Source organism: Octopus bimaculoides, chromosome 6 (genome assembly GCF_046866305.1).
Source record: "Octopus bimaculoides isolate indiv1 chromosome 6, ASM4686630v1, whole genome shotgun sequence".
Lineage (NCBI taxonomy): Eukaryota > Metazoa > Mollusca > Cephalopoda > Octopoda > Octopodidae > Octopus > Octopus bimaculoides.
Genome location: NC_142933.1, coordinates 83,666,732 through 83,679,258, shown reverse-complemented (window position 1 = coordinate 83,679,258; position 12,527 = coordinate 83,666,732). Strand labels below are relative to the sequence as shown.

Below are 12,527 nucleotides of genomic sequence, written 5' to 3'. Positions count from 1 at the left end.
CAAGGTCCTTGAGCTTTTGACAGTATTTAACACAATGTATTTCAACCAGTTGCTTAAATACTTAATTATATTCGTATAATGTTTTCTTGACACAGACAAAGCGATTCATATGAAAATGAGTTTGCTATTTTAGTTTGTGCATTTTATGAATTTTTGTAAAATTATCATTAAATTTGCTTGATTTTTACAATGTAATTAGCAATAATTGTGCTGTTTTTTAAACAAAGTGCGTTTCATGAGTTAATGCCTTCAAATAAAAAAAACATTTTAGCTTAATAACGAAAAACAACTTTTACCAAATCCTTCTATACGCATCATATATATAAATTAAAAAAATTAAAAACACATGGTCGTATTTCAAATACGTCTAAAATACGGCTTTGAACGAGTCATGTTTCAGTAAGGTTTAAACTTATATTTAAGTTACCCCCATAATCTGTAATATGTTATGAAATATAAGCAATTGTAATTCTATAATATCTTAAAATTTGTTAATATTAGTAGCATATTTGTTCTTTAATATTCTTTTCCCGTGTTCTCTAAATTCCATATTTATAGCAGAACTGCTAGGTAAGGAAGTTTATCTTTTCAAATAATGTTTTATTTAAAAAAAGTTTCCGAGTTATTTTTGAGAAAGGAAATCACAAAGATGTGTAGCAGCTCATATCCCTCGATACAATTCCTAAAATCAAGCAGACTTAGGTGGGAATGAATATATAGTCGGCTACGATAGCCACAATATATACTGGAATTATTTCATATCAATATTTCATTTCAAACCATTCTTTTCTTTATCATATCACATTTGCAATACACCAGCGTAGAAAATAAAATCATATTACTTCATAAAATTGTCATTACAACAAATGTTATCACCAACACCAACACTACCACCACCACCATCATCATCATCATCATTTATAGTTTTATTCTAAGTATAAATATAGATACATTCAACTTACGATTGCCCGGTTGTCAAAATTGCCGTCCCTAGATGAGAAACAAAAATGTCGATTTAAGGATTATGAATTACAAAATAGCTGAAACAAAACATGATTTAGAGTGAAAAAACAATTTTCAACAATTTTTCAAACAGTCCCTTAATATATAATACCGAACATTTTGTGATTAGGAATGCTGGTTCAGTGTGATACATTATCTCCTCTATAATACATTTATTCTATATGACACATTCTAGTATACGATACATTATTTCTTCCGTGTTTACATGGTGAGATACGCCATCATAGCTTATCCACCGTTAAGGATTTATCAATACGTGTTTATATATTAATGCATCTCAGGAAAATGCGAAGTATGTCCGAGGAATCTCTTGTTGTGTACTGTTGCATTGCCATAAAAGGATTGGATGCTTGCATGCTTGCTTGTTTCTAATATGAAATCTATAAGAGTTTAGGAATCCTGTTGGATTCAAACACGCTGGGCAGGTCAGAGGGTAGAAGTCAGATTAAATGCATTTTTTTGTTCTTGAACTTGGAGGTTGGTGCAGTGTTAGTAGCTTCCTCTAAAAAACTATTAAATAACCTTGTACAATTCTCAAAGTATTGGGGAGGGACCACAGCAAGGATAAGCAGAGGTACATCACAAATGGCCTGTGTCCCAGAAATGGTCATGGGCTTAGATTAGTGTGAATGAAGAAACAATGCTTTCCAAATGTTGTAAATAACATCAAAAGAATTAGAACTGAACATTTAAACGGTAATTATACTGTTCCCGTAAAAAGAAAAATTCTTGGTTAATACTTACGAAATATCAAGTTAAAATGCGGTAACGTTTCGCTACCTGATACTTTAAATATTTTAAAGTAATTCATCATAAATATAGTGAATATAGGAATTGTGTCAGATTAAATGGATTCATTTCTTATAATTAAAATTTTCGACTTTATATGAAATAAATTATATGCCATACGTATTAAAAGGAAAAGTCCTTTTATTAGAAAGTATGTTAATATACTAATGCAAATTTGGCATGATGTTCAAATTTTAAAACTTCGACCATTCTTTTCCTCAGAGGTGACCCAAGACATATAAATACATATGTTACTGTTTCATTATTTCGGTTGTGTTCGTCATTCTTTAAAGACATCATCTTTATCTGGATATATATATATATATATATATATATATATATATATATATATATATAAGGTTGAGGAGGGTATTGGATTTAACCAAACCCCGGACTTGGACATTCTTCAAGTAAATAAGCAAAAATCTATTGCAAGATGGAATATATATACCTCTGCTACCTAAGCTATATCAACTCTCGTTCCAACATAAATTTCCGGATTATTCACACAAGGATTAATTTGCACGAATTTCTACACGGATATTTACCATTGGAATGAAACTACACTTCAAGTTCTGTTCTCTCTTTTTTCAGCACATCACACTCTGTACCACTTCATACTAAAAATATCCGCCTATGGATATAATAATAGATTACTTTATTTTTTCTGTCTCCGATGAAGGGAAGTACTGGATCTTCCCAGAAACAGCTGTAAGACTCTATCCATAAAATTCTTCAACCTTACCTTTGCTTTCTTTATCTTTTTGTTTTTATATATTTACATATATATATATATATATATATATATATATATATATATATATATATATATATATATATATATATATATATATATATATATATATGTATATATATATATATATATATATATATATTTATATATATATATATATATATATATATATATATAAATGTGTGTGTGTGTGTGTGTGTGTGTGTGTGTGTGTGTGTGTGTGTGTGTGTGTATTCACTATAAAAATAACAAAAGACAAGATTTCTTTAAGTCACGTGAAACAAATTCTCAAATACTTTTATATTAGTATTTTAGTTTAATTCATATAATTTTCACTTAATAATATTTTGCTTAACTCGGTTGTATATCGTCGAACAATAATAATTTCTTGATGTGTTATCTGCTGAATTTACGCATTCAAATCTCTTGGAAAAAGAATGACTCTCATATGGTCCCCATCCTTGACATTAGATAAAAACTAGCGTTTTTTCAATGATACCTAACCAATGTGTTATGAGACTGCAGTTTACACTGTTAATCAAGTCATACCAAATCAATCAAACTTTTCAGCACCAGTAATGGACTTGGTAGCTTCATATAGAGAATTAACGGTGGGGGAAAGAATCCATATCGTTATAAACAGGTGCTGAATCGAAGAAGGCTTATGATACATTACAAATTAATATATATGGTACCTTACATTATTGACCTCGATTTGTATTATAAAGATTCATTATGATAAAGCTACAGTAGAAATATGTTTTAACGATTTAACGCTATGGACACTGAAATAGAGCTCTAACAGTATGCGGTTATAGCTTCCGGTATCGAAAATAACATATGAAATTCCAATAACGTTCTCAAATTATTTTCTTGAAATATATAACAAAATAATTTCTATTCAGCTGCGTCAAACCAATATATCAATGTATCTAAATCATCTCTTCTAATTGCACAAATTAGTGACAAATTCAATCTAAAAATATTCTATAAAACCTTCAGCAAATATTTAATTTTAAATTTCGCTTGCATTTTGTCATGTGATCATTGCTTTTACATGTTTTAATCTTCATCTTGAAAATGGAAATAGAATATTCTAAGAGATTTTGGAACATATTAGATCTTCAAATGCAAAATTAGAAAGATTGCTGAACAGCTAAATTATAAAACATAATAACACAAGTGAATAACAAAATTTAAAATCGATTTGTCAAGATTATCACTACCACCGTCACACCCACACCCACACACACACACACACACACACACACACACACACACACACACACACATTCCTTGACTGCCATCTATATGTGTTCATGCATGAAATGTGTATTTTGTTCGTCTGGTGACAGACCAGCTCTCAGCTGTCATTTAACGATTTTTTGTCTTCTAAATGTTATTTCATGTTTCCTATTTGAGAATTTCTAAGCCAAAATCTTTAACCATGTTGACAGCATAAATACACAACAGTTATGGAATGAAATGTAAATAGCAGTAAATCCCTCTTAATAAAGGAAACCATGAATCTTTATTCACCAAGCATTTGTCTAGTTTCTTTTATTAGTGTAATTTCCTAATGAAAGAACATTAAAATTTACATCAGAAATCCATCATATATGTATTACTCAAACACATACACGCATACGCATATTAGATGCTTCTTCCCATTGCATATCACAAATCAATGCTGCTAATACCGTTTAAGGACATATGTTCCTATTTAGAAAAGCTTGCTTCATGGGCTTTGCTGGCGATGATAATACAATCAAGACTCCTCAGTAGACTGAACTGCACCGGGACTATGAACATAATAAGGCGTATGAAGTCAAGGTCTAATTAAACGCTATAAAGTTTCAAGTACTCAGCTCGTCTTATATCTTGCAACCTGTCTGTAGTATAGAGGTAGAGATTTTGTAAATCTAGCGTATATTTAGCATTAACACACCACATTCTATTAGAAACAACAGATTGATATGTGGAAGAAGAATAGCTTCTGAGGAAATCATAGACCAGACACTCATGAGAACATGTTGTTTTATTGCACATACCATCGAGTTATGGTAATCTCATGATGTGAAGCTCACTAATGAGCAGGAAGCAATAAAACGTTTCTACAACAAAAATATTGCTTAATGCAAAAAAAGTCTAGAAATATGTCACTTAAAAGTTTGTCGCTCTACACTCTGGAGCAAACACGAAAAGGTATGTAGTAATTAGCATTAATAATGCTACTAAAACTTTGAAATTGAAAGCCATAAAAATTTCGAAATCAATTCTAGAAGGAATAGCACTCATCTCAGTTACATTCTGCTCTCAACGTTTCTTCACATTTTGTTTTCCTAGTATGAATTCATTCGTCAGAATTTAATCAGATTTTCTAGACTGTGCCTCCACCTTAGTAATTATATGCGTGATTTAAAGTATATTGAATCACTATAAATCTATGAGTAGAAGAAACTACGCAGGGAGTCATACTTCATGAAAACCGAATAGTAAAGTATGCGCTAAGATATGCAATGTGATGAGCCAAAATATATAATTAATCAAACTTAAACCCGTATTAATGCGCAAATATAAATCTTTGACTCTTGTAGTGAAAGCCTATGAGGACAACTCATGTACTGAAGTTAAATGAAATTAATTAAAAATAGAAGGCAGATAGGGGAGTGAGTCTGATCTTTGACAGAATAGGCGCACTTAAAAAAACGTATTATGATATTAAAAATCTCTCGTTATTGAAGTATAGATCAACCATTCTTAGCAGCTATATATAATATGACAGAGATATCGATAATGGTATTTAAAATCCCTAAACGAGTAGTAACTTTTAAAAAATGACATTACATTTTGTCAATATATAGTAGTACTTCCGCCAAGATCAACTTTGTCTTTCGTCCTTTCGGGCTGGATAAAATAAGTACCAGTTGAGTACATTTCGACTTCCCCACCTCATCCAAAACTGTTGGCCTTGTGCCAAAATTTGAAACCAATATATAGTAGTGTATTAAATTTGTATTGCGTACTTCATAATAATGCCTCAATTCTAATATTCATTTCATAATAATATTATACCTCAATAATTGAGGCATAATTATGCCTCAATTTGTTTGATACCAAAGCTAACATGGACTACTCTGGGATAGCGATGAATATTGTGAATTGTGGTGCATTGGTACGAACAATCAACATCAAAACGTACACATCCGGTCTGTGTAACACTAGTATTGCTTTTTAATATTCATGTTTTTTGTTTTGATATTTGAATTCAAATTTGTTCACTGTACGAGTGTCGGCATCACTGTGTACGTCTCCACTTATTCCTTTCCATACTATTACGCTGTTTCGCATGCAATTTAAAGTATGCCGCGGTTACCTTCTTCAATTTCTCATTATTACGATTACTAAAAAACATAGATCTCTGGAAAACGCAACGTGTAATAGAAGATCACATTATCAGCAAAATCTTTATCTTATGATATTTACTTTGTATTATATTATACTCATTTATTGTGCTTTTAATTATTAATTTTTCTATATGTGACAGTGGATTTTCATCGATGAGTTCATGAACCTTGGTTCTTTTCCCTAAAACTATATATTTATATATATATTACTCTATGAAGCTCAATTTAATTTTAATTTTTTATAAATTGATTTTAATTGAGGTTTTACCAGTAATTTTGGATTTTGTTCCTAATATTATTATATATAAATATAGTTATGTGCGTGTGTCTTTGTGTCTGCATTTGTTCCCCCACAATCACTTGGTGTTTATGTCCCCGTATTTAGCGGTTAGGCAAAAGAGACCCGTTACATAAGTTCTAGGCTTAGAAACAATATGTCCTGGAATCGATTTCTTGGAATAAAAAGAGGCTTTCAGGTAGTTTTCCATCGTGACAGCAGTCAAATGACTGAAAAAGGTAAAAGAATAAAAGAATACAAACCCAAGGGAAGGAACCCATCTATAACAATTACATAGTAAAATTTTATTTCTCACCATTAATTATATATTTTACAGTTACCTTACATGGTACCAAACCATAAATATAACAACTTCGGATATATTTGATTTTATCGTCTCGCAATTATTTATTATAAACCAAGTGTGAAACTTACATTTATCAAATTTGATGAAAAGTGAATTGCACATGCACGCATGCACGCACACAAACGTTCACACTCCACACACATGGGCACACGAATACATATTCACACAAGCCCACATATATAAATCTATAGTTGTATACAATTTTACAGAAGAACTATAATGGTACAGTGTACATAGAATGCATTTGGGATGTTGCCCTGTTTTGAATGAGTTATATGTAACTGAGGAAAAAGAAACGTGGGTCTGAAAATATAAAAGTGAGATGCGTGGAAAATATGAAGAGACAAAAGAATCTGTTAAACAGAGTGAGGACGAGAAAAGAAATAAAGCTATGTAGATGACAAAGTGTGAAAGAAAAATGTCAAGGGAAGGAAAGTGAATGAGAGAAGAAGAGAGAGACAGAGAGGGGGATAGAGAGACAGAGAGACACAGAAATAGAGAGACACAGAAAGAGAGAGAGAGACAGACACACAGAGACATGGAGGGAGCGAAAATGTGAGCGTAAACTAAAAGTAGATAAACAAACATGAGATACATGTAAAATAGAGAGAAGGAATGAATGAGTGAAAAAAGAAAGAGGAAATAGATTTTTAACATGTATGAGAGAAAGACCAAATGATTATATGTACAGAAAGGGAAATAACGAAACGGACGTTGAAGACATTTAAACATGAATAATTAATAGAAGAACCATGTGGATGGGGTGAGATACGAGGGTTAATACTATAGTAATGAAATGGTGAGTTAGTAGAAGATAGAAAGGGGAGGTGAAATTATTAGTGTCAATGACAGTTAATTGTATAATGTTGGGAAATTCTAAAAATAGTGAGAGAACAGAGAAGATGGAGTTATGGATACACAAAACTCGCGGAATTAGATAAGTTTACTACTCGAAATGTGATTTGATATTGATATATATATATATATATATATATATATATATATATATATATATATATATATATATATATATATATAAACACATACACACAGAAATACATATATGTACGTATATGTAAATATATAACCATATATTTATACATGTATATATATGTGTGTATGTATATATATATATGTATAAATATGTGTACATATATATTCTAAATATATACATATGTATATATTCATACACACACACACACACACACACACACACACACACACACATATATATATATATATATATATATATATATATATATATCCTGTACCCGAATATGCATCTATATACACATGTAGATGTAAGTATGTACATATCTTTGTGTATACATGTTTATATATCCTTTCTGTTATTTATATATATATGTTTGTATGTATGTATGTATGTATGTATGTATGTATGTATGTATATATTCTCGTATTCCTGTTTTATCAATCACCTGTTTCTGTGGAGAAGCAAAGTCTCTAAATCTACAGCCCACTCTTTATAGTCTCGACAATAGAAACAATGGATATGGATACTGAAGCATTTTCCTGCTACTTTACAATGTGAATGGTCATAGCTACTAGAAATTTGCTATATGGATTTGAATTCAACCATTATATTTAAATATCTTCAGTCTGGAGTTTCTCTTTGTGATAACTGAATGTATGTTGTCTGATTATTTTGGCATTGTACACTGTTATGATGAGTATTTCTGCTAATATTAATATAGTGTGTTTATGGAGAATTTTGTGGAGTAATGTTTCTACATACACTTACAGATGAAATGTCTAGACATATCCTCAATAGATATTTCACATCTTACAACATACACCCCTCTTTCAGACTGTCTGAGTAAGGTTGATCAGGCCTAAATTTGTGCCCAAATGGTTTACTACAGATTCCACAAGTCACCTTTTTCAGCTAGAACCATGTAGATGATTTCTCAACGGTATCCGCCTTGTTCCTGACGGTTCTTCTACTCACTCCTGTGACGTCCAGGAATCCATCACCCTTATTGAGGATAACCACCAGCAAATTCCCGACTGCCCACTTCCGTTCATGTGATAATCCCAAACCAGCTTCTGACGTTTTTCTCTCTTCATTTCTTGGACCTTCTCCACACTTTAGTTCCATGGTACAAGTGAGCACAATAAGATGAACTGCTTTTGACGAACAATAAGTGATATAAAATGCAAGATTTAACTCTTTTCTCAACTGGCATGATCCATTCGTGTGTCCTGGAAAGCTTTACCTTCCTTATAAAAGACAATCCTTTTGGCTGTTGGTATAAGAATATTTGTTGTCATTAATTCTCTTGTATACTACTTCAACAGCACTTCTGGGGTGTCTCTCGAGTTTCTTAACCTCAAAATACTGCGCATGCAAGTAGCTATATGTTATAAGTATGTTTCCTATTTAGTATTGTTTAATGTTATGTTGTGCATTCCTGATGTACACACGTGCATACACCTCAGATGCATAAAAGCAGACATGCACACACACGCACACACAAACACACGCACACATGTATGTATATGTTATATATATATTATGCATAAATATAATATATTAATATATTACATAATATATGTATATTATATATATATATATATATATCATAATAATATTATTAGGGACAAAATCCAAAATTACAGGTAAAAAACTCAATTAAAATCAATTTATAAAAAATTAAAATTAAATTGAGCCTTATAGATAAAGTATATATAAAATATATAGTTTTAGGGAAAATAACCAATTTTCGATAATTTCAATTGATTTTAATCAATTTAAATTTCTTTTCTATTTGAAAATTGGTTATGAAACACGTGTAATCTTTTTATTATATTTATCTTATGATATTTACTTTACTTTATATTATACTCATTTATTGTGCTTTTAATTATTAATTTTTCTATATGTGATAGTGGATTTTCATCGATGAGTTCTTGAAAATTGGTTATTTTCCCTAAAACTATATATTTTATATATACTTTATCTATAAGGCTCAATTTAATTTTAATTTTTTATAAATTGATTTTAATTGAGTTTTTTACCTGTAATTTTGGATTTTGTCCCTAATAATATTATTATTATTTTCTAATTTATAATTAAAGTTTGTTGTTTGTATTTAACTTTCAATTTTTCGTTGATTATGGAATTTACAGGTAGGATTCAGCCACTGTTTTGGAATTCATCTTTGAAGGATATCCCCATACCATCTAGAAAGGAATATATTTTGAAACTTATTAATAATATTAAAGAATTTATTACTAGAATGAAATGGAAAGCTTATTTTAATAATATTCATAATATTACTAATGTTCATGATGTAGATAATTTAAATTACATTAATTCTAAATTTAAATCCAGAAAAGAACCACCGTATAATAGGGATTTACAAATTTTAGAGGATAGTATTTGGAAAGTAGTGGAAAATATTAAATTTCATAAATATCCAAATAGACATAATGATTATTTAAGAAATTTAGCCATTAAAATTAAACAATTTAGAAATATGGATGGTATTATTGTACAATCTGATAAAACTAGGAACTTATATAAACTAGATGTAAAACTATATGATTATTTATTAGAGAAAGAAATTAATAAAAAATATAAGATAGTTCCAGAAAATACTTTAAATTTGATTAATAAGGCCTCTAAATTAATAATGTTTAAATACGAACTTGATAGTAAGACAGAACCTTATGTACCGATGCACCCTAGAATTACTTTAAAAGACCATAAAGATAATTTTTATTCTGACCCTAAAGTTAGGCTTATTTGTCCGTGTAAGTCAGATCTAGGTAAATTAAGTAAAATAATTTTAGATAAATATATTAACAAATTAAATGGAATTAATTATCTTAAATTATGGAATTCCAGAGTAGATACTTTAAATTGGTTTAATAGTATTAATGATAAATATAGGTATAAATTTATTCAAATTGATATTGACAATTATTATTCTTCTATAAATGAAATTGTACTAAATAAGGCCCTAATTTTTGCTATGAAGAAAGTAGGTATGACTAACGATGAAGTAAAAGTAGTTAAAATGGCTAGGAAATCATTGATTAAATATGATAATAAATTGTGGGCTAGAAAAGATACCAGAGATTATTTTGATATACCAATGGGGGCGCCTGATTCAGCACAGGTAACTGATTTATTAGGTATATATTTATTATCAGAACTTGAACTTGAAAACTTAAAATTGGAGTGTGGTTTATATAGGGATGACCTTTTATTACTTACTAAAAATTGCACTAATAGACAACTAGAATTATATAAGAAGAGAATATATAGTTTTTTAAAAGAAATGGTTTAAAGATTACTATTTATAATGAGTATTATAACGTTAATTACTTAGATGCTAATTTTAATTTATCTACTGGTAATACCCAACCTTACCATAAGATTAATGAAAATATTAAATACATTCATGCTAAAAGCAATCACCCACCCTCAGTTAAAAAATCCTTAACATTTACTATAGGTAAGAGAATATCTTTACTATCTTCTAATATAGAGATTTTTGAAAAACATGCACCTTATTATAATAAAGCCCTGCAAGAAGCGGGATATACTAATAATATAATATTTTTTAATAATATTTTTATAATAGTAGTAATAATAATTATAATAATAATGACCCTTTTAATAAACATAACTTTTATACTCATGATAATGTCTTCTTAGGTAATAATAAGAATAATAAGAATAATTGGTATTATAATAAATTACCTAAACATAAACTTAATTTTAATGGAAACAATTTTAAATATTATTTTAATATTTTTAATGATAATAATAAATTTAATAATACTAATAATAAATTCAATAATATCTATAATAAGAACAAACTCTGGTTAATTATTCCATACGGTGTTCAAGTTAAAACTAACATTATTAATGAAGTTTTTAAAGTTATTGATTTATTCCTTAGAGATAATAGAAAATATCATTATATTTTTTCTAAAAATAATTTTGGTGTAGGTTATTCCACTACTAATAATGTTGCTAATATTATCTCTTCTTTTAATAAATTTAAGTTAAATAATTACTACAAATTTAAATTTAATAATTATTCTAATATTAATTTTAATAGTAATAATGTTGACCAGAATATAATTAATTGTACATGTTTAGATAAAACTAAATGTAATTTTAATAATAAATGTAATTTGAAAGATGTAGTGTATAAATGTATAGTGAAATTATTGAATGAAAATAAACATAATGGTTATAATTTAAATAAGATTTATATAGGTTCGACTTCTAATAAAATTAAATTAAGAGTAGCTCAACACATGCACTCATTTAAGAATAGAAATTTAATTAATTCTACTGGCCTCAGTAAATATATTTGGGAACTTAAAGCTAAAAATATTAAATATATTTTAAAATGGGAGATAGTTTGTAAAGCTAAATCCTATCATATAGGTAATAACTTTTGTAATTTATGTAATAATGAATTTAAAGAGATATTATTTCATAAGGATAATAATTTACTTAATTCTTTTGATGAACGAAAAATAAAATGTAGACATAAACTACTTTATTTATATAAAAACTTTAGCTAATAATTTTTTATTTATTTTGTTTATATGGGTATGTGTATATGCATGTATATGTATATATTGAGGGTGTGTGTTTTAGTCTATATGCATTAGTATGTATGTATATTTTTAGGTGTATGTATATATGTTTACGTATGTATTTATATAGGTTTAAGTGGGAACTTAAAGCTAAACATATTAAATATATTTTAAAATGGGAGATAGTTTGTAAAGCTAAATCCTATCATATAGGTAATAACTTTTGTAATTTATGTAATAATGAATTTAAAGAGATATTATTTCATAAGGATAATAATTTACTTAATTCTTTTGATGAACGAAAAATAAAATGTAGACATAAAC

The 12,527-nt window shown here is 28.5% G+C and overlaps 1 protein-coding gene across 3 annotated transcripts in view; it reads right to left on the bottom strand.

Moving 5' to 3' along the window:
* The window catches only part of LOC106870527 (BAI1-associated protein 3), a 1,021,331-nt gene that overhangs the window by 618,097 nt on the left and 390,707 nt on the right, over positions 1 to 12,527 (bottom strand). For all 3 annotated transcript variants that reach the window (XM_052968680.2, XM_089354166.1, XM_052968681.2), the window contains one exon: positions 963 to 990. The gene's annotated coding sequence lies outside the window, so the exon portion shown is untranslated. The remainder of the gene's footprint in view (positions 1 to 962; positions 991 to 12,527) is intronic.